We start from the raw sequence: 21,035 nt of genomic DNA, 5'->3' as shown, positions 1-21,035 counted from the left end.
TTCAGGTACCATTCTCAGCTCTGCCAACAATTAACATTGTGACTTTGGGCAATATAATTACTCTATCTAAAATACAGTTTATTCATTTACTAAATAGAGAAGAGGTCTGGGTTGGTTGTTTTCAAATGGTGTTAATATAGAATGCCCTGCTGGGTAATGGCAGGAACAGCCATAGGCCCTGGAACCCTAGCAGCTTTAGATTTATCTGTGGATGCTTTCATTTGAATAATTTCATAAAGAAATAAACAACTTGAAATACACAAATTAGGTAACCTCTAAACTCTTTTTTTAGGTCTGTCACTGAATAAGCTGAAGTAAAGAAGATGTTTTATATAATAGTGAAGGGCTTATAATTTGGTTATGGACTCAGTTCAACTCAGTCACTCAGTCGTGTCCGACTCTTTGTGACCCCATGAATCACAGCACTCCAGGCCTCCCTGTCCATCACCAACTCCCGGAGTTCACTCAGACTCACGTCCATCGAGTCAGTGATGCCATCCAGCCATCTCATCCTCTGTCATCCCCTTCTCCTCCTGCCCCCAATCCCTCCCAGCATCAGAGTCTTTTCCAATGAGTCAACTCTTCGCATGAGGTGGCCAAAGTACTGGAGTTTCAGCTTTAGCATCATTCCTTCCAAAGAACTCCCAGGACTGATCTCCTTCAGAATGGACTGGTTGGATCTCCTTGCAGTCCAAGGGACTCTCAAGTCTTCTCCAATACCACAGTTCAAAAGCATCAATTCTTCTGCGCTCAGCCTTCTTCACAGTCCAACTCTCACATCCATACATGACCACTGGAAAAACCATAGCCTTGACTAGATGGACCTTTGTTGGCAAAGTAATGTCTCTGCTTTTGAATATGCTATCTAAGTTGTTCATAACTTTCCTTCCAAGGAGTAAGCGTCTTTTAATTTCATGGCTGCAGTCACCATATGGACTGCCATAATTCAAAACGCAGCTCTGACATTACATATCCAAGTAACCTTAGGAAAGTCCTTCAATTTCTCTACATCTGTTTCCCATTTGAAAAAGAGAAAGTAATTGCACTTACCACCAGAATTTTATGAAGATTAAAAGGCTGCTGCTACTGCTACTGATGCTGCTAAGTCACTTCAGTCGTGTCTGGCTCTGTGTGACCCAATAGACGGCAGCCCTCCAGGCTCCCCAGTCCCTGGGATTCTCCAGGCAGGAACACCGAAGTGGGTTGCCATTTCCTTTTCCAATGCATGGAAATGAAAAGTTAAAGTGAAGTTGCTCAATCGTTTCTGACTCTTTGCGACCCCATGGACTGCAGCCCACCAGGCTCCTCTGTCCATGGGATTTTCCAGGCAAGAGTACTGGAGTGGGGAAAAGGCTAATTATGGTTAATATACATGAAATATTTAGAACTTTTCCTATCACATAACAAATACTCAAGATATGCTGGTTTGGGAAGACCAAGCAGAAAATTAATGTATTAAAAGTAGAGACACCATATTGTCAACAAAGGTCCATCCAGTCAAAACTATATTTTATCTAGTAGTCATGTACAGGTGTGAGAGTTGGACCATAGAAAAGACTGAGTGCTGAAGAACTGATGCTTTCAAACTGTGGAATTGGAGAAGACTCTTGAGAGTCCCTTGGACAAAAAAATCAAACCAGTCAATCCTAAAGGAAATAAACCCTGAGTATTCATTGGAAGGACTAATGCTGAAACTCTAATACTTTGGCCACCTGATGCAAAGAGCTGACTCATTGGAAAAGACCCTGAAGCTGGGAAAGATTGAAGGCAGGAGAGAAGGGAATAACAGAGGATGGTATCATCAACTCAATTGACATGAGTTTGAGCAAACTCCTAGAGATAATGAAGGACAGGGAATCATGGCGTGCTACAGTCCATGGGGTTGCAGAGTCAGACATGACTGAGGGACTGAACAACAACAACAATGCATGTGTTTTGGGGGAAGGCTTTTGTTTTCATTCACTCATAAGAAAGTGAAACCTACTCTACAATGCCTTTCTCTTAATCCCAAATTCCCCCTAGAGAGGGTTCCCTGGTGGCTCAGATAGTAAAAAATCTGCCTGCAAGGTAGGAGACCCAGGTGTGAACTTTAGATCAGAAAGATGCCCTGGAGAAGGAAATGGCTACTACTCTAGTATCATTGCCTGGAGAATTCCATGGACAGAGGAACCTGCCGGGCTACAGTCCATGAAGTCATAAAGAGTCAGACATGACTGAGTGAATAACAATTTCACTTCCCCCTTCAGAGTATGAAGAGGGTTCTGGAAAAGAAGGAAAAGAAAAAGCATTCCAGTTCCTTTTTCAGATATCTCAAACTTAGATTCCTCTTCCTCCAATTGTATAACTACTCAGGGGTATATAGAGATAGGGGAGGCTTGGGAGTATGTGGCAGTTGCCAGGTTTCCTCAAATCTACCTTAAACTTTCATGTGTGTGCTCAGTCATGTCTGACTCTTTGTGGCTCCATGGACTATAGCCCTCCAGACTCCTCTGTCCATGGGATTTTGCAGACAAGAATAGTGAAGCAAGTTTCCATTTCCTTTTCCAGGGCATCTTCCTGACCCAGAGATGGAACCCGAGTCTCTAGTGTCTCCTGCATTGGTAGGCAGATTCTTTACCGTTAGTGACAACTGGGAAGCCTTAAGTTCCTATAGGGGAACCACAAATATCTGTTGGATTAAAAGGAAAGGACATCTGCAAAGAAGTCTCAGTTCAGATGGGTCAGTTCAGTTCAGTCACTCAGTCATGTGAGACTTTTTGTGATCCCATGGACTGCAGCACAACGGGCTTCCCTGTCCATTACCAACAACACCCAGAGCTTGCTTAAAAACATGTCCCTAAAGTTGGTGATGCTATCCAACCACCTCATCCTCTGTCGTTCTTCTCTCCTCCTGCCCTCAATCTTTCCCAGCATCAGGGTCTTTTCAATGAGTCAGTTCTTCACATTAGGTGGCCAAAGTATAGAAGCTTCAGCTTCAGCATCAGTGAATATTTAGGACTGATTCCCTTTAGGATTGACTGGTTTGATCTCCTTGCAGTCCAAGAGACTCTCAAGAGTCTCAAGAGTCTCCTCCAACACCACAGTTCAAAAGCATAAATTCTTTGGTCCTCAGCTTTCTTCACAGCCCAGCTCTCACATCCAAACATGACTTACTGGAAAAGCATAGCTTTGACTATATGGACATTTGTCAGCAAAGTAATGTCTCTGCTTTTTAATATGCTGTCTAGGTTTGTCATAGCTTTTCTTTTTTTTCTCAAGGAACTAGTGTCTTTTTATTTCATGGCTGCAGTCACCATCTGCAGTGATTTTGGAGCCCAAGAGAATAAAGTCTATAACGGTTTCCATTGTTTTCCCATCTACTTGCTCTGAAGTGATGGGACCAGATGCCATGATCTTAGTTTTTTGAATATTAGTTTTAAGCCAGGTTTTTCACTGTCCTCTTTCACTTTCAATAAGAGGCTGTTCAGTTCCTCTTTGCTTTCTGCCATAAGAGTGGTGTCATCTCCATATCTAAGGTTATTGATATTTCCTGGCAATCTTTATTCCAGTTTCTGCTTTATCCAGCCCGGTATTTCCCATGATGTACACTGCATATAAGTTAAATAAGCAGGGTGACAATATACAGCCTCGACCTATTCTTTTCCCAATTTGGAAGCAGTCCGTTGTTCCATATCTGGTTCTAACTGTTGACCTGCATACAGATTTTTCAGGAGGCATGTAAGGTGGTCTGGTTTCCCATCTCTTTAAGAATTTTTCACAGTTTGTCATGATCCACAAAGTCAAAGGATTTGGCATAGTCAATAAAGCACAAATAGATGTATTTCTGGAACTCTCTTGCTTTTCTTATGATCCAATGGATGTTGGCAATTGGATCTATGGTTTCTCTGCTTTTTCTAAATCCAGCATGAGCATATGGAAGTTCTGGGTTCACATACCACTGAAGCCTCACTTAGAGAATTTTGAGTAATACTTTGCAAGCATGTGATATGGGTGTTATTGTGTGGTAGTTTGAATATTATTTGGCCTTGCCTTTCTTTGATATTGGAATGAAAAATGAACTTTTCCAGTCCTGTGGCCACTGCTGAGTTTTCCAAAACTGCTGGCTGAGTGCAGCACTTTAACAGCACCATCTTTTAGGACTTGAAAGAGCTCAGCTGGAATTCCATCACCTCCACTAGCTTTATTTTTAGTGATGCTTCCTAAGGCCCACTTGACTTCGCATTCCAGGATGTCTTGCTCTAGGTGAGTGATGACACCACTGTGATTATCTGGGTCATGAAGATATTTTCTGTGTAGATCTTCTGTGTATTCTTACTGCCTCTTCTTACTATCTTCTGCTTCTGTTTAGGTCAAAAAACATTTCTATCTTTTATTGTACCCATCTTTGCATGAAATGTTCCCTTGGTATCTCTAATTTTCTTGAAGAGATCTCTAATCTTTCCCATTCTATTGTTTTCCTCTATTTGTTTGCATTGATCACTGAGGAAGGCTTTCTTATCTCTCCTGGCTATTCTTTGGAACTCTGCATTCAAGTGGGTATATCTTTTCCTTTTCTCCTTTGTCTTTCTCTTCTCCTCTATTCTCATCTATTTGTGAGGCTTCCTCAAACAACCATTTTGCTTTTTTGCATTTATTTTTCTTGGGGATGGTCTTGATCACTGTCTCGTGTACATTGTCATGAACATCCATCCACAGTTCTTCAGGCACTCTATCAGATCTATTGGCTTGAATCTATTTGTCACTTCCACTGTTTAATGATAAGGGATTTGATTTAGGTCATACCTGAATGGTCTAGTGGTTTTCCCTACTTTCTTCAATTGAAGTCTGAATTTTGCAATAAGGAGTTCATGATCTGAGACAGAGTCTCAGATCTGACTTTTTTTTGCTTCTCCATCTTTGGCTGCAAAGAATATAATCAATGTGATGTCAGTATTGATCGTCTGGTGATGTCTATGTGTAGAACCTTCTCTTCTGTTGTTGGAAGAAGGTGTTTACTATGTTCAGTGCATTCTCTTGGCAAAACTCTGTTAGCCTTTGACCTGCTTTGTTTTGTACTCCAATGCCAAATTTACTTGTTACTTCAGGTATCTCTGGACTTCCTACTTTTCCATTCCAGTTCCCTATAATGAAAACAGCATCTTTTTCAGTGTTAGTTTTAGAAGGTATAGCAGGTTTTTATAGAACTGTTAAACTTCAGCTTCTTCAGCCTTAGTGGTTGTGGCATAGACTTGGATTACTGTGTTATTGAATGGTTTGCCTTGGAAACAAATAGAAATCATTCTGTCATTTTTGATATTGCACCCAAGTACTCCATCTCATACTCTTTGTTGACTATGAGGGCTACTCTATTTCTTCTAAGTGATTCTTGCCCACAGTAGTAGATATAATGGTCATCTGAATAAAATTCACCCAATCCAGTCCATTTTAGTTCACTGATTCCTAAACTGTTGATGTTCACTCTTGCCATCTCCTGGTTGACCACTTCCAATTTCCCTTGATTCATGGACCTAACATTCCAGGTTCCTATGCAATATTGTTCTTTACAGCATCAGACTTTACTGCCATCAGCAGTCACATTCATAATTGGGTGTTGTTTTCACTTTGTCTCCTTCTCTTTATTTTTCTCCATTCTTCTCCTGTAGCATATTGGGCACCTACCAACCAGGGGAGTTCATCTTTCAGTGTCACAACTTTTTGCCTTTTCATTCTGTGCAGGGGGTTCTCGAAGTAAGAATAGTGGAGTGGTTTGCCATTCCTTTCTCCAGTGAACCACGTTTTGCCAGAATTCTCCACCATGGCCCTTCCATCTGTGGTACCCCTACACCGCATGGCTTATAGTTTCATTGAGTTAGACAAGGCTGTGGTCCATGTGATCAGTTTGGTTAGTTTTCTGTGATTGTGGTTTTCATTCTGTCTGCCCCCTGATGAATAAGAATGAGAGACTTATGGAAACTTCCTGATGGGACAGACTGATTGTGGGGCAAAATGGGTCTTGATGTGATGGAGGGGCCATGCTCAATAAATCTTTAATCCAATTTTTTGTTGATGGGCAAAGCTGTATTCCCTCCCTTTTGTTAGACCTGAGGCCAAACTATTGACAGGAGACTCCTGGATACTCACATGCAAGTCTGCCTCAGTCTCCCACTGGCCTCCAAAGTCAAATCAAAATTCTCACACTGTTAAATAAGTTCAAGGACCCACAACAGATTTCCCAAACTGGGGATCTGGCAAAGGTACTGAGAACCCCCAGGGGATTTGACTTTGGGGACCAGTCAGATGGGTAGACAATAGTTATTTTTAAAAACAATTATTGGAGTATAGTTGATTTACAGTGCTGAGCTTCTTTCTGTCATACAGCAAATTGAATCATTTTATATATGCATGCATACATGCTAAGTCACTTCTGTTTTCTCCCACTCTTTGTGATGCTATGGACGGTAGCCCACCAGATTCCTCTGCCCATGGGATTCTCCAAGCAAGAATAGTGGATTGGGTTGCCATGCCCTCCTCCAGGGGATCTTCTTGACCCAGGGATCGAATCAGTGTCTCTTATGTCTCCTGCATTTGCAGGTGGGTTCTTTACCACTAGCACCATCAGGGAAGCCCTACACCTGTAGATTTATCCAGTCTTATTTAGATTCTTTTCTGAGATAGGTCATTACACAGTACTACAGGTCAAGAAGCAACAGTCAATCCTAAAGCAAATCAGTCCTGAATGTTCATTGGAAAGACTAATGCTGAAGCAGGAACTCCCAATACTTTGGCCATCTCATGAGAAGAACTGACTCATTGGAAAAGACCCTGATGCTGGGAAAGAGTGAAGGCGGGAGGAGAAGGGGACAACAGAGGATAAGATGGTGAGATGGCATCACCAACTCAATGAACATGTGTTTGAATAAGTTCTGGGAGTAGGTGATGAACAGGGAGGCCTGGTGTGCTGCAGTCTATGGAGTTACAAAATGTCGGACACGACTGAACAACTGGACTGAACTGACACAGTACTGAGTAGAGTTCCCTGTGCTATACTATGCAATAGGTTCTTATAAATTATCAATTTTCTGTGTAGTAGTGTGTGTCAGTCCCAGTCTTCCAATTTATCCCTCCCTCCCCCTTAGCCCTTGGTAACCATAAGTTTATTTTCTACATCTGTAATTTTATTTATGACAATTATATTTTAATCCAACACAATGCTTCTCTAAGAGTTGCATCTTACTCGGGCAACCAAATTTCCTGGAAGCATACTAAGAATACATATTCCTATTCCAAATATACTGGAAAAACCTCTTTGGGGTGAGGGTTCAACATAGGAATCCATACTTTACTCAATTTTCCATGTGACTAAGTATTAAAGGAAGGGCAGTGTGAGAGTAAACGAGAAGGGGACATAGAGATAGGTAATGGTAAAAATAAGGTTTCTAGAGAAAAAGTACTTAAATTCAAATCCCAGCTAAACCACTTATGTTACCTTTAGGAAGTTATTTAAGTTCTTTCTGCTTCAGCTTCTTCATATACAAAATGAAGTATTTAATAGTATCTACCTCATAAGATTGTTGTGAGAATTAAATGAGATTGTTGCATATAAGATATTTGACATGGTGCCCAAAATAGGGTAAGAGCTCAATAGATGGTAATTGTCATTATTATTATAGATTTTAAAGGAGTAGTCTCTGTTCGTGGTGGTATAGAACTGTTGTTCTGTCACTTTTCTCGAGGCAAGTTGACTGGAGGTTGTCTGCAATACATAGTAACAGGTTTCTTAGGTTAAGGATGTGACAGCCAGACATATAAGAGGTAGAGAAAAAGGAAAAAAGTAGCCATGTAACACCGAAAACTACATATTTTTCAATAGGTTCTTGACTTTTCTTCCAAAATTGTACAGCTATGAAAATAAGATCTGATTTGTTGGCTATTGGTCAAGTTTGATTACCTTGTCACAAAAGTAACCTATTCAAAGTTTCCCCAAATAAATGTGTAGTGTAAGCTGTGCCCATGACAGAATCACTGTTTGTATGCAGTCCATAATATTTTTCCAACCATCTCTCTATGGAAATTGGTGGCTTGGATTAGGCATAATTATCAATTAAATGTAATTCCAAACCAAGGGGAATCTGAACTACTTACTGCTTGAATGAAAGTGGTCATTTATTTGTGAGCTTTTTTTTTTTTTTTAAAGATGATGGTGAAATGTGGCCCTCACTTTTCCAGACTAACATGAATTTTAGTTGTACTAATTAAATATAGCATTGATGATATAGGGGATAGTGATTGCTACCAACATTACTTTTTTAGTCTTATCTGGGGTTTTCTGAATTATTCTGGTGACAATGGGCAATTAGAAGCCAATATTCATAGACCAGCCAAATAGGGTGAAGTTCCCAAATCCACAACCTAGAAATATGAGATAAAGGAATTGTGGCTTATTAGAATAGAAAAAACCTTTGACTGTGTGGATCACAGTAAACTGTGGAAAATTATGAAAGAGATGGGAATACCAGACCACCTGACCTGCCTCTTGAGAAACCTATATGCAGGTCAGGAAGCAACAGTTAGAACTGGACATGGAACAACAGACTGGTTCCAAATAGGAAAAGGAGTACCTCAAGGCTGTATATTGTCACCCTGCTTGTTTAACTTATATGCAGAGTACATCATGAGAAACGCTGGGCTGGAAGAAGCACAAGCTGGAATCAAGATTGCCGGGAGAAATAGCAATAACCTCAAATATGCAAATGACACCACCCTTATGGCAGAGAGTGAAGAGAGACTAAAAATCCTCTTGATGAAAGTGAAAGAGGAGAGTGAAAAAGTTGGCTTAAAGCTCAACTTCAGAAAACTAAGATCATGGCATCTGGTCCGATTACTTCATGGGAAATAGATGGGGAAACAGTAGAAACAGTGTCAGACTTTATTTTTGGGGGCTCCAAAATTACTGCAGATGATGATTGCAGCCATGAAATTAAAAGACGCTTACTCCTTGGAAGGAAAGTTATGACCAACCCAGATAGCATATTCAAAAGCAGAGATGTTACTTTGCCAACAAAGGTCCGTCTAGTCAAGGCTATGGTTTTTCCAGTGGTCATGTATGGATGTGAGAGTTGGACTGTGGAGAAAGCTGAGTGCAGAAGAATTGATGCTTTTGAACTGTGGTGTTGGAGAAGACTCTTGAGAGTCCCTTGGACTGCAAGGAGATCCAACCAGTCCATTCTAAAGGAGATCAATCCTGGGTGTTCATTGGAAGGACTGATGCTGAGGCTGAAACTCCAATACTCTGGCCACCTCATACGAAGAGTTGACTCATTGGAAAAGGCTCTGATGCTGGGAGGGATTGAGGGCAGGAGGAGAAGGGGATGACAGAGGATGAGATGGCTGGATGGCATCACCGACTCGATGGACATGAGTTTGAATAAACTCCGGGAGTTGGTGATGGACAGGGAGGCCTGGCGTGCTGCAATTCATGGGGTCGCAAAGAGTCAGACACGACTGAGCTCCTGAACTGAACTGAGAATAGGAAAAAAAAAAAGGAAGAAGAACAGAAACTATCTTCTAGAAGATAAGTTTGTCCTCTGGAAGAGAAAGCTGACTTAGTTCTGAAGCTCTAGAGACAACAGGAGCTGATAATCGGAATCTATTTGAAAATAGATGACACCTTCCTGGAAGAACAGCCTAACAGATCCTGAACAACTCATAGGTAATGACCTACCATCACTAAAGGAATTCAAGCAAATGTTACTTGACTTTTTCAAGGGAATATGCCAAGAATAATATAGGTATAAATCATATATCAGATCTAAGTTTTCTTAACCTAGTTTCCCTAAATTTTGATGGAAAAAATACACTTTATTTGTACTAACCTCTCACCATAACTTACTATTTCCTTCAGTATTGACTATAAACAAAAGTTTCAATAGTATTAGCAGTATTTTCAACTTTGTTTCCAATATAAACCATAGATCATTTTAAATCATGTTACTTTTTTTAGCCATCTTGAAATATTATGTATGCTTATCCTTACAAGTTTAATTTTGTTAATAAAGAAACTCAGATTCTTACTATGTCAAATAATTTTGGTATTTAAATACAATTGATTCCCTTTATAACCATATGATTTATTTTAATTATTAAAAATGTTATTATTCTGAAAAAGATTCAAATGGGCCAAGGCACAAAACTTTCTAAGATTTCCCAGATTAGAGTGTTGGCCTGGATGATCTTGAAGTTTCCCTCCAAACCTGAAATTCTAGGATCCTAGGAAACGAGAATGGCTGACAAGAAGAAACAAGATTCAGATGTAATAAGTATTACAGTTGGATCTCTGAATTGCCATAACTTAAAGTCAAGGGATTTTTGCTAAGCATTTGAGGAAACAAGGCAATTTCATGGAGTTTGTAGACAGGGCAAATCAAGTCTACATTCCTTTTTGTTGTGAAAAAAGCCTCAGATGTACCATAATTAAAAGACCTCCAAATGCTGGCTTCTTCTAAATCAACATTTCATGAAAGCTGAATATTTGGGAAAAAATGTTCATTTTTCTGTCCATGATTAAAAAATGAAATAATATATGTGAATCATGGAAGGTGGGGGAATCTAATAAAAGAAAGCTATCACAGCCAAACATACTAAGGCAGAGTTTAGAATGGAACTGGGATGATTGTTAGCTGAAGGATTGTTCAGATGAGCAATGGGAAGAGTAAGAGTAAGAATTGCAGTGCTTCACACATTAGCTCATTTAGCATTTACAGCAAATCTATAAGGGGGGATGGAGAAGGAAATGGCAACCCACACCAGTATTCTTGCCTGGAGAATCCTGTGGATGGAGGAGCCTGGTGGGCTCCTGTCCATAAGGTTGCACAGAGTCAGACATGACTGAAGCGACTGAGCATGCATGCATGCATTGGAGAAGGAAATGGCAACCAACTCCAGTATTCTTGCCTGGAGAATCCCAGGGACGGAGGAGCCTGGTGAGCTGCCATCTATGGGGTTGCACAGAGTCGGACATGACTGAAGCAACTTAGCAGCAGCAGCAGCAGTATAAGGGGGAGGGAGGTTATTCTTATCCTTGTCTCATTTTATAATTTGAAGAAACTGATGCTTAGGTTAAATAACTTGTCCAATGTTAAATAAGTGGTAAATGCCTAACTGGGATTTAAACCCAAGTCTGGCTAAACTGAGGGGCTTACCAGGTGGCTCAGTGGGTTAAAAATCCACCTTCAATGCAGCATATGCAGAAGACACGGGTCCAATACCTGGGTTGGGAATATCCCCTGGACAAGGGCATGGCAACCCACCCCAGTATTTTTGTCTAGAGAATCCTATGGAGAGAGGGGCCTGGCAGGCAACAGTCCATAGGGTCACAAAGAGTCAGACACAGCTGAAGTGACTGAGTACACACACATGCAATGGCTAACTGAGAAGGCAGAGGTATTAACTATATCAACATGTATTAACTATATTAACTATGTATTAACACTATACTTCTTAAGGCTTAATATTAAAATGCATGTTGCAATTTTTGACACTGCTTTTATCTGGTGTGTTTGCCAATTCTTGGTGCAGGGATAGAGTCCACAAAGCCTGGCAGAGAATAGTTGCTAAGAGACTGGGGAGACAGATATTAGATTTCAGAACTGTCAAAGCAGCCAGCTCTCAAGGGGGCACAATTCTAGAGAGAATAGGAAGTGAAAGAAAGGAAGCGAAGTTGCTCAGTCCTGTCTGACTCTTTGTGACCCCATGGACTGTAGCCCATAACACAGTACTCAATGGGAACTTGACCGTAGAGAAAATGTCATAAAAGTATTGTCATGGGAACTGAATAAAATAAATGTGCCTAACATGAAAAAAAAAATAAAATAAAATGTATGTTGCCTTTTACTACTGCTGCTTCCTTTGCCAAGTTAGAAACTCATCTTTAAAATGGAATGATACTAACCTTGAAAAGTTGTTATGAGGAATCAAGATGACAAAGGTAAAGTTTTGAGCATGTTAAAGCCCCTGGTAACTATTAACTTTTCCTAGAGTGTGTGTATGATGGGGGATGGTTATAAACAAACAGTTTGGGTGGAAATTGCCCAGCCCTGAGTGTGACCAAGCAATGAGCTACATGTTGTCAAAAACCATGAAAATTTTCTTTATTGAATATTGAGCACCTGAAACTAGAATTAACATATTCTATGAATAGATGAAAGAGTATGTGCATAATAGTAATTCATATTACATATATTATGCAATTTAGATTAAAATTATTATTAGTTATTGATGATTAAATTAATTTTAAATTATTAATAATAATTTAAAATACCACCCTATTATGGTATGAATGGTCAAATGTTATCCCAGATAGAAAAATTCTTTTCTTCAGTGAGAGAGAGAGGAGGGAAAGGGAAATAAAACTCAGTTAAAAGATGCAATTATGAAGGTATTAATGTCTTGTGAGAGCTAAACAACTAATCTCTCCTTCTCCACAGTCTATCTGTTAGCAAGATATGTCAGCTTTATGTATTCTGAATCTGGCCACTTTTCACCACTTCTACTGTCTTTGGCTAAACTGTTAATCTCTTGTCTCCACAATTGCAGTGATAGCCTTCTTTCATTGATATTCTTTTAAAATCTGTTTGCCTCACAGAAACCAAAGTGACCTTTTATAAAATCTAGATCAGATCATATTTCTCATCTACTTAAAAGGATGAATACTACTATAATTAAAAGCTCAATTATTTGCCATAATTGACAAAGCCCTCCATTTGTTCAATGCACACCTCTTGGACATCTCTTGTTTATCACATCTCACTCACAAAGGCCTTTCTGGTAATGCTAGAATTCTCTCTTCTCACTCTTATTTTAGGACTTCTGTGATTTCTACACACTCTACCTGGAATACATAGCAAGTTTATTTAGGTTTCTGCTGAAATGTCATCTCTTCAGAGAGGTATGCCCTTTCTATCCCATTAGAAACAACACACACCTCTTGTCACTTTCCCCCAACTTACTCTGCTTTATTTGGTACAAATATAAACCTACTACAAAATTTTTATTTTTATTTTTATTTCTTTATATGTTTATTGTGTCTCTACAGCAAAACTATATGGTCCATGAGGATATAATATAACAGGTTAAGAGTTCATTTTCTGATAATGGTGTCTGGATTGGATTCCCAACTGCATGGCTCCATTACTTACAGGATTGTGACCTTAAGAAAGTTACTTGAGTTTAGTTTAGTCACTCAGTCTTGTCCAACTCTTTGCAGCCCCATGAACCGCAGCACGCTAGGCCTCCCTGTCCATCACCAACTGCCGGAGTACACCCAAACTCATGTCCATTGAGTCGGTGATGCCATTCAACAATCTCATCCTCTGTCGTCCCCTTCTCCTCCTGCCCTTAATCTTTCCCAGCATCAGGGTCTTTTCAAATGAGTCAGCTCTTCACATCAGGTGGCCAAAGTATTGCAGTTTCAGCTTCAGCATCAGTCCTACCAATGAACACCCAGGACTGATCTCCTCTAAGATGGACTGGTTGGATCTCCTTGCAGTCCAAGGGACTCTCAAGAGTCTTCTACAACATCACAGTTCAAAAGCATCAGTTCTTCAGCATTACTTAACCTCTCTGTTTTTCAGCTTGCTCATACGTGAAACTGGATTAGTATGACATATATTTCATAATATTATAAAAGCAAAAGCAAACAAGATAATTCCATGGGAAGTAGCAAAATAGTGTTTGACACATAGTAAGTGCTATATAATTGTTAGCCATTTTTATTACTCTCTTCTCTTTTTCAAAACTTGGATTATCTCTTGGAACATTGCAGCTGTTTAATAGATATTTGTAGAATGATGATGCATGTACCTTGTGGACCTGATTTTCAGAGTAGCTATAATATTAAGTGTTTAAAGAGCACAGAAATGTTGATGTTACTGACTGTTATCTCCTAGCATGTCAGAGCAATGGAAACTAAGAAGAATGAGGACATCATTCTGAGGCATAGAAGAGAAAAAGATAAAGACAAAGAGAAAAGGAGAATGATAAAGAGCTTGCTATGAAGAGGAGTGGTGAAATATTTTTCAGTTGAATCCACTGGCCCACTAAACATGCAGCCCTCCCCTTATTCTTAGCAGACAGAATCCTGAGGAAAATGAAGTTCTGGTAAAATGAATTGGGAAATGAAGTTAGAAGAATCCTAATCTCTTTCTATTTTCAAGATTTAAGATTTACTGAATGCCTACCACTGAGCCTGCCCTTCTGGTGAAAGTCAAGTCACTTGTCTGAATACCTGGGCAATTACAACTGTACAAGACCATTGCATAAGAAATAAGTTGGATGGGATAAAGAATGTCTTAATCATGACTGAGCAAAACCCTGGATTCTATCCTTTGGAAACAGAAGTGTTGCAGAGAAGAAGCCAATTCTGACTCCATGTTTGGAATTGTTTATTTGACTTGCTTTCATTTGCTTTTGTTATTTGGATTACAGCTTGCCTTGGGCTTCCCTGATGGCTCAGATGGTTAAGTGTCTGCCTGCAATGCAGGAGACCCGGCTTCAATTCCTGGGTCAGGAAGGTCCTCTGGAGAAGGAAATGGCAATCCACTCCAGCACTCTTGCCTGGAAAATTCCATGGACGGAGGAGCCTGATAGGCTACAGTCCATGGGGTCACAGAGAGTCAGTCGGTCATGAGTGAGAGACTTCATTTTCACTTTCAGAGGACCCTGCTCCTCTGCCTCACTGTAAGCTAAAGTGTCTTTGTTCAACCCATAGAGAGGTAATCTGTCCTTGCCCATCTGTGAATAAAGATATTAATATGCCCCTTCCAAATGCTGCCCATTCCCTTGGAGATGTTTTGCAAGACTGAAGACCCTTTCACTTTACTTCCCCATTGCCTCTCACTCTTTGTTTTGCCTTTTGACTTTAGTTCCTCATTTCTTCTTTCTCTCTGACTCTACAAAAGTGAAGTGAAATTGCTCAGTCGTGTCTCTTTGCGACCCCATGGACTATAGCCTACCAGATTCCTCCATCCATAGGATTTTCCAGGCAAGAATACTGGAAAATCCTTTTCCTTCTCCAGGAGATCTTCCCAACCCAGGGATTGAACCCGGGTCTCCCACATTGCAGGCAGATGCTTTACCGTCTGAGCCACCAGGGAAGTCATAAAGAACCTGGCATCCAAAATAACAAGATGGTTATTTTGAGGTGCTAGCCTGCTATCTTCTTGGTCAGCTGACTTTCTGAATAAAGTAATTTTCCTTGCTTCAACACTTCATCTCAGATTCATTGGCCTCTCTTGTGGTGAGCAGAGCAAGTTTGGACTTGATAACAATTTAGCTTAGCCAGCCAGGAGCCTTGCTGCTCAGGGAATATTAGAGCAAGACCCAAGCAGCTGCCAGAACCATTTGTCCTGAGGTTCTTTTCTTCAATATTCCCTGAAGCCAATATTCCCTGGATGCCTCTAGTGCTTGGCAGTTGAGACAAGGAACTGACAAACTTCTACAAGTCTATGGACTCAATTTCCTTTGTAGGGTAAATCTACCCAATTTGATAACCGATTCAATTGGTTCCCTTGTTTTGTGTGTTCTTTTTTGTTACGATCTGATGGTCTCAGTATTGGAGGGTAAGTCACTCCAGTGTGCACACCTGGAGCATTTTTTTTTTCTCTTAATTTGGACTTTTCCTTTATGGGACATCAAACTTGGTTGGGGTACCCTACTGGAGAAGGGAAGTATTGCTGGAGCTACCCTGAATTGTTTCATTGGGGAAGTAGTTCTTATAGGGCAAGCATACTCTACCTGGAATTAGCTAATTCATAGGGTAAAATCATTTACCTGATTTGGGAACTGGTTCAGTTTGAACAAGTTCACTGGGGAGCTAGTTATTGGAGTGGGCAGCCTAGTTGAAACTAGTTCATTTGTTTTGTAGGGTAAATTTATTTACCTGATTTGGGAGTGGGTTTGTCTGTATGCATTAATGCTGAAATCTGTGTGTTTTGTTGAAATTTGCCTGCATCTTTTGTGTTTTGGTGTTATTAAGCTTGCAAAAATAGGAAATATTTCATCTATTCCAAAGGAAAGCTCTTTGGGGTATTTATTAGATATGTTAAGTTTAGAGGAGCAATGACCTCTGAATGGCTCACAAATAATCTGGCAGTTAGAAACACTTTACAAAGGAGAGGAACACTCCAATAATCCCTTGGACGTGAGCCATCCAATTCTAGTTTCCCTTACAATAGTCCCAGATAACTTTGACATTGGGGAACAGTTGATTGCCTCTCTAATAGATACTACTCTCCTTTGTAAATTAAATGTTCAAATAAACTTTTTTCCCAGAATAGCTTGATATCAGGGTCCCACCAGAGGTTTTCGAACTTGTCCAACCTGGGAAGCTTTGGCTCCCGTCTGGGGGGCTTTGGCTCCAATTAGAGGTGTTATCCTTGAGAAGGTGTCAGGCGAGTGTATGACCCTTGATTCTGTCTCATCACAGCAAAGATTTGGAGTAACATACATTACAGCCCTCTGTGCATCACAGCTCTCGGGTCTTGGACAGACTGTGTTATAGTGCTCAGGTCTCGAACAAACTGTGTTATAGCTCTTAAACAGATCAGTATTACAACTTCGTGTTACAGCTCTATTTTATTTACAAAATAGCAGGAAAATCCATCCTTGAGGTGTGAGGGCATGCTGACCCAAAAACGTGAAGAGAAGAGAGTAGGGGAGCACACCAGCACACAGGAGAGAGAGAGAGACCCCTGGCCCTTTGGCTCCTCTTTTTATATATCTTTTCCTCCCCCCAGGCCTGCTGCTGCTGCTAAGTCGCATCAGTCGTGTCCGACTCTGTGCAACCCCATGGACCGCAGCCCACCAGGCCCCTCCGTCTATGGGACTTTCCAGGCAAGAGTACTGGAGTGTGTTGCCATTGCCTTCTCCACCCCCCTGGGCCTGCCCTATGTAAATTGGGCTAGCCAGGAGTGTTTGTTCTACCTGAGGTCCTCACTGCAGTCCTCGGACCTTTCTTTGTTCTATTTTCCAGGGCTTTTTCCTTCCTTGTCTTTTAGCTGCGGCCATTCTGGATTCCTGTTTCCTATTCTAACTACCTAACAAAGGGAAACTCCGTGTTATAAGACACTTTGGAGAAAGATCACTGGTCTAATGAGAATGGTAAGTCATGTTAATGTGACTTTCAGATTGGCTAGGCTTTGGTTTATTCTGGTTACTTTGGTAATGCACAGACATCTGGAACTAGCTGCTTCCTCTAAGGTTTTCTCTACAGTTTTCTCATTTCTTTCTCCTTGAACCCTCTGCAAACAGGTGAGTGTCTGTGGGAACAATTGAGGAACTCTGGCTTACTCAGAGGGTTACACTCTGATATGTTGAAAAGGCACACAGCTCACTGTGCCACAGTAGTTGCCACCCAAACGGGTGAGGGCCTTCCTTTCCTTAAGGGCCCTCCTCCCTTAAGCTGAGGACTGAAAAAGTGAAAGTGAACGTGAAGTCGCTCAGTCATGTCCGAATCTTTGCGACCCCATGGACTGTAGCCTACCAGGTTCCTCCCTCCATGGGATTCTCCAGGCAAGAGTACTGGAGTGGGTTGGCTGTTGAAATTATAGGGCAGACTCCTCAGTCTGTCTTCCTTATTTGAAATTATAGGACGGGCTCCTCAGTATGTCTTCCTTATTTTTCCTGTTGCCTTTGCCTCTTTCCTCCCTGGTTCAGATAGATTTGCGGGAGCATGGGTGTTGCCTCTGATCTTAAGAGGCCTTCTTTAGGGTAGAGGAAGGGGTGAAGCTTTCCAATGTGGGTGGATAGATGTGTCAGTCCTTGTTAGAGAGACCACCCATTCCTGTGGGAAAGGAGGGACAAACAAACTGTCTTTGGTTTATAAATGCAGTCTTCACGAAACCAGAAGGGTGGTTCCAAAATTCCTTTCATCACTCCCCAAATTTTCCCTGTTCATTTTCTGAAGCTTGTAAATATTAAACAAAGGGGAAACAAAGTCATTCTAGAAAGAACTTGCCTGTAAAAGAACTTGCCTGTATCTTTGAGATGCAAATATCCTCCCTTGTCTGGTAATCTTATCTCTGCTGTCTTTTTGAAATGCAAATTTTGGAGAGAATAAAGTAATTTAGAAGTTAGTTTTTGCCAAGTAATTAGAAATTGCTTTTCCTGCAAATATTAATATTTAGCCATCTAGCCAAGTGAGTCTGACTTGTTTCATCTCTGAGAACCCCAATTTTAATCCAATCTCTTTGGTAAACTGATGGGTTACACATCGCTGTACCTGATTCAGACATAAAATTTTGAAGTAAGAACTGAAGCCTCATTGTTTGTGTGTTTATAGTTATATTCTGGGGAAGATAGCATTACCACGGTTGATGGTTATAAAGAGCTCTATTTAATTGGCTTATATAACAATAATAAGTACTTATAAACCAAAAGAAAAAGAAAAACAATTCTAAATACAAGAGAAATTAAGTTAAATGACTTTCAGGTTCACATCAACTGGGAAGTATTTAATATAAAATTAGTATCTAGAATTAATGTTTAAATTTATTGTCTAATTACAATAATATAGATATGCCCTGAGTCACAGCATATTAAATATAATATTAAGTGTAATACTTTCACTGTGCCTAGGTTTAACATGAATAAGGTATTATATCTGTTACAAATTTGTCAGCAAGAAATGGACCTCGTTGTGGAAAATGTTTAGGGAAACTATGACGTGTTTCAGTAGAAGAAGGTGGGAAGGAAAAAAAAAAAAAAGAAGAAGAACTAAAAAGAGTTACACGTGATCAGGATTTCCTAAGACTGGATTGAATTTTGTTGGGTCAATGAATCTTGTTGGGAGTAAGCTAAGAGTTAGATTTGGCATTTCTTTCTGTTCAGAGAAATGTTTTCTCGGAATGCATTTTTGATAACAGATTATATGTTCCTTTGCCTTTAAGTGATTTATATTTGCTTTTCACATCTCTGATTACTTAAGGAATAAGTATTGTCCAAGAAGGGATAGGCTACCCACTCCAATATTCTTGGCCTTCCCTGGTGGCTTAGACTGTAAAGAATCCACGTACAGTGCAGGAGACCTGGGTTCGATCCCTGGGTTGGGAAGACCCCTTGGAGGAGGGCATGGCAACCCACCCCAGTATTTTTGCCTAGAGAATCTTTATGGACAAAGGGGCCTGGCAAGCTACAGTCCATGGGGTTGCAAAGAATCAGACATGACTGAGCAACTAGGCACACATTGCCCAAGTGTCTTTATCAGTCAATCAGATGTTGAACCATGACTTTTAAGTCTTGTTGTTAGGGGAAACACACTGACTGAAACCACCCACCCTGGCCAGGCATTTGCATGAGTTGTTCGTAGTAACCATTTACATGAATTATTTTATGATAGGAGTACCTGGTAAGGAACATGGAACTGATAAGCCATCACTAACCAGAAGAGTTTGGGAAAAGTCAAAGGGAGACACCACATGTCTGACCACCTCCCAGAATCCTTCTTGCTGGCATCCATCTTGGCTGAACAAGGCATGCACCACCAGGAAGGACTCTGAATCAGAATGATTGGCTAAAGGCAACCCATCACCATAAAACTAACTAAACTAATCCCATCACCATAAAACTGGAGACTTCCACATGGCAGAGCTGTTCTCCTGAGTTCCTTTACCCTACTGCTCTCCACCCAGGTGCCCTTTCCCAGTAAATTCTCTTGCTTTGTCAGCACATGTGTCTCCTTGGACAATTCATTTTTGAGTGTTAGACGAGAGCCCAGTTTCAGGCCCTGGAAGGGATTCCCCTTCCTGCAACATTGTCATTTATAAATAGTTTTGTACTATCATGCTATTACCAAAAAAGCGTCAATATCAAGGACATTCACAGGAAGGCTATGGAAGCAGTTACAAAAGTTCCACATCAAAATGATGGCTATGTGAGCCAAGATGCTGGACTATTTGGCTTCCACTAGACCTTGAGAATCAGTATGAGCTCTTTGTAACACATCAGCAAGCTAAGTGACATACCTACAAGTAAGTGGTGGCCCAATTCAATGTAAAGTGAAAGTGAAGTTGAAAGTGAAGTTGCTCAGTCATGTCCGACTCTTTGCGACCCCATAGCCTACCAGGCTCCTCTGTCCATGGGATTTTCCAGGCAATAGCACTGGAGTAGGTTGCCATTTCCTTCTCCAGGGGATCTTCCCAACACAGGGCTCGAACCTGGGTCTCCTGCATTGCAGACAGACGCTTTACCATCTGAGCCACCAGGGAAGTCAATTCAATGTAAAGAAACTTTTAAAGGAATATAAATGAAATAGAAGGTGTTTTGTTTTGTTTTGTTTTGTTTTTTTAGATAAATAATATTTAAGGAAAGAAAATACAGATAAGAAGTGTTTTGAGTAAACTTTTAGAAATATATGTTTTAGGATCTCTCCAGGTATTTTACAACTTGAAAGTTTAAATTGTGCTGAAATGTTTAGTGATGAAAGGTTTGTGGAAAACAGACCCACAAAAGGGTTTTGTACATCATCAGTCAGGATTGACTAAGCCTAAAATAAGTTTAATTGAGTAAATGAAATTTTAAAGTAACCTGGTACAAAATGTAAATTTGGTTTTTCTCTCTGTTAAAACAAACAAGATTTCTGAGGATGCTAAATTGACTTTGATAACAGATCTCAAGCTTACATACCTCTTAAAATAATCTATATTTGCCTTTGAAATCTTTTATTGCCACGTTGGCTAAGTTTAACAGTTATCTATGGACCTGCTGTATTTTAAAATGTTTTTCATTGTGTTCCTTTGACAGGACTTCCCAAATCAAATTAAAATAAAGTTATTTTGACCTCTAGATAACTTTGGGGTGCTTCAAAGAGGCCCCAAGATACCCCAAAGGGAGATATTAAACTAATCAAGTTCACTTGATATGTTAAGCTATCAGGGAGGTGTGAAATGAGTACTAAATTTTAAGTTACAGTATTTGGCAAATGGTACAGATATTCTAGAGATTATATGGAGTTCCTAGAATCTGATATGTCCTAATAGAATATAATCAGTCATAATTTTAGTTGT

At 40.2% G+C, this 21,035-nt stretch overlaps 1 long non-coding RNA gene across 1 annotated transcript; it reads left to right on the top strand.

The window, feature by feature from the left end:
- Nucleotides 1–9,589: 9,589 nt before the first annotated feature.
- Nucleotides 9,590–16,848, top strand: LOC138986419 (uncharacterized). Its single transcript, XR_011463271.1, has 3 exons — nt 9,590–9,688; nt 12,839–12,922; nt 16,770–16,848. It is a non-coding gene; the product is annotated as an uncharacterized lncRNA (long non-coding RNA).
- Nucleotides 16,849–21,035: the final 4,187 nt, after the last annotated feature.

Source organism: Bos mutus, chromosome X, assembly GCF_027580195.1.
Source record: "Bos mutus isolate GX-2022 chromosome X, NWIPB_WYAK_1.1, whole genome shotgun sequence".
Classification (NCBI taxonomy): Eukaryota; Metazoa; Chordata; class Mammalia; order Artiodactyla; family Bovidae; genus Bos; species Bos mutus.
The sequence above is the reverse complement of the archived record's forward strand: the minus strand, read 5'-3'. Positions and strand labels throughout refer to the sequence as shown.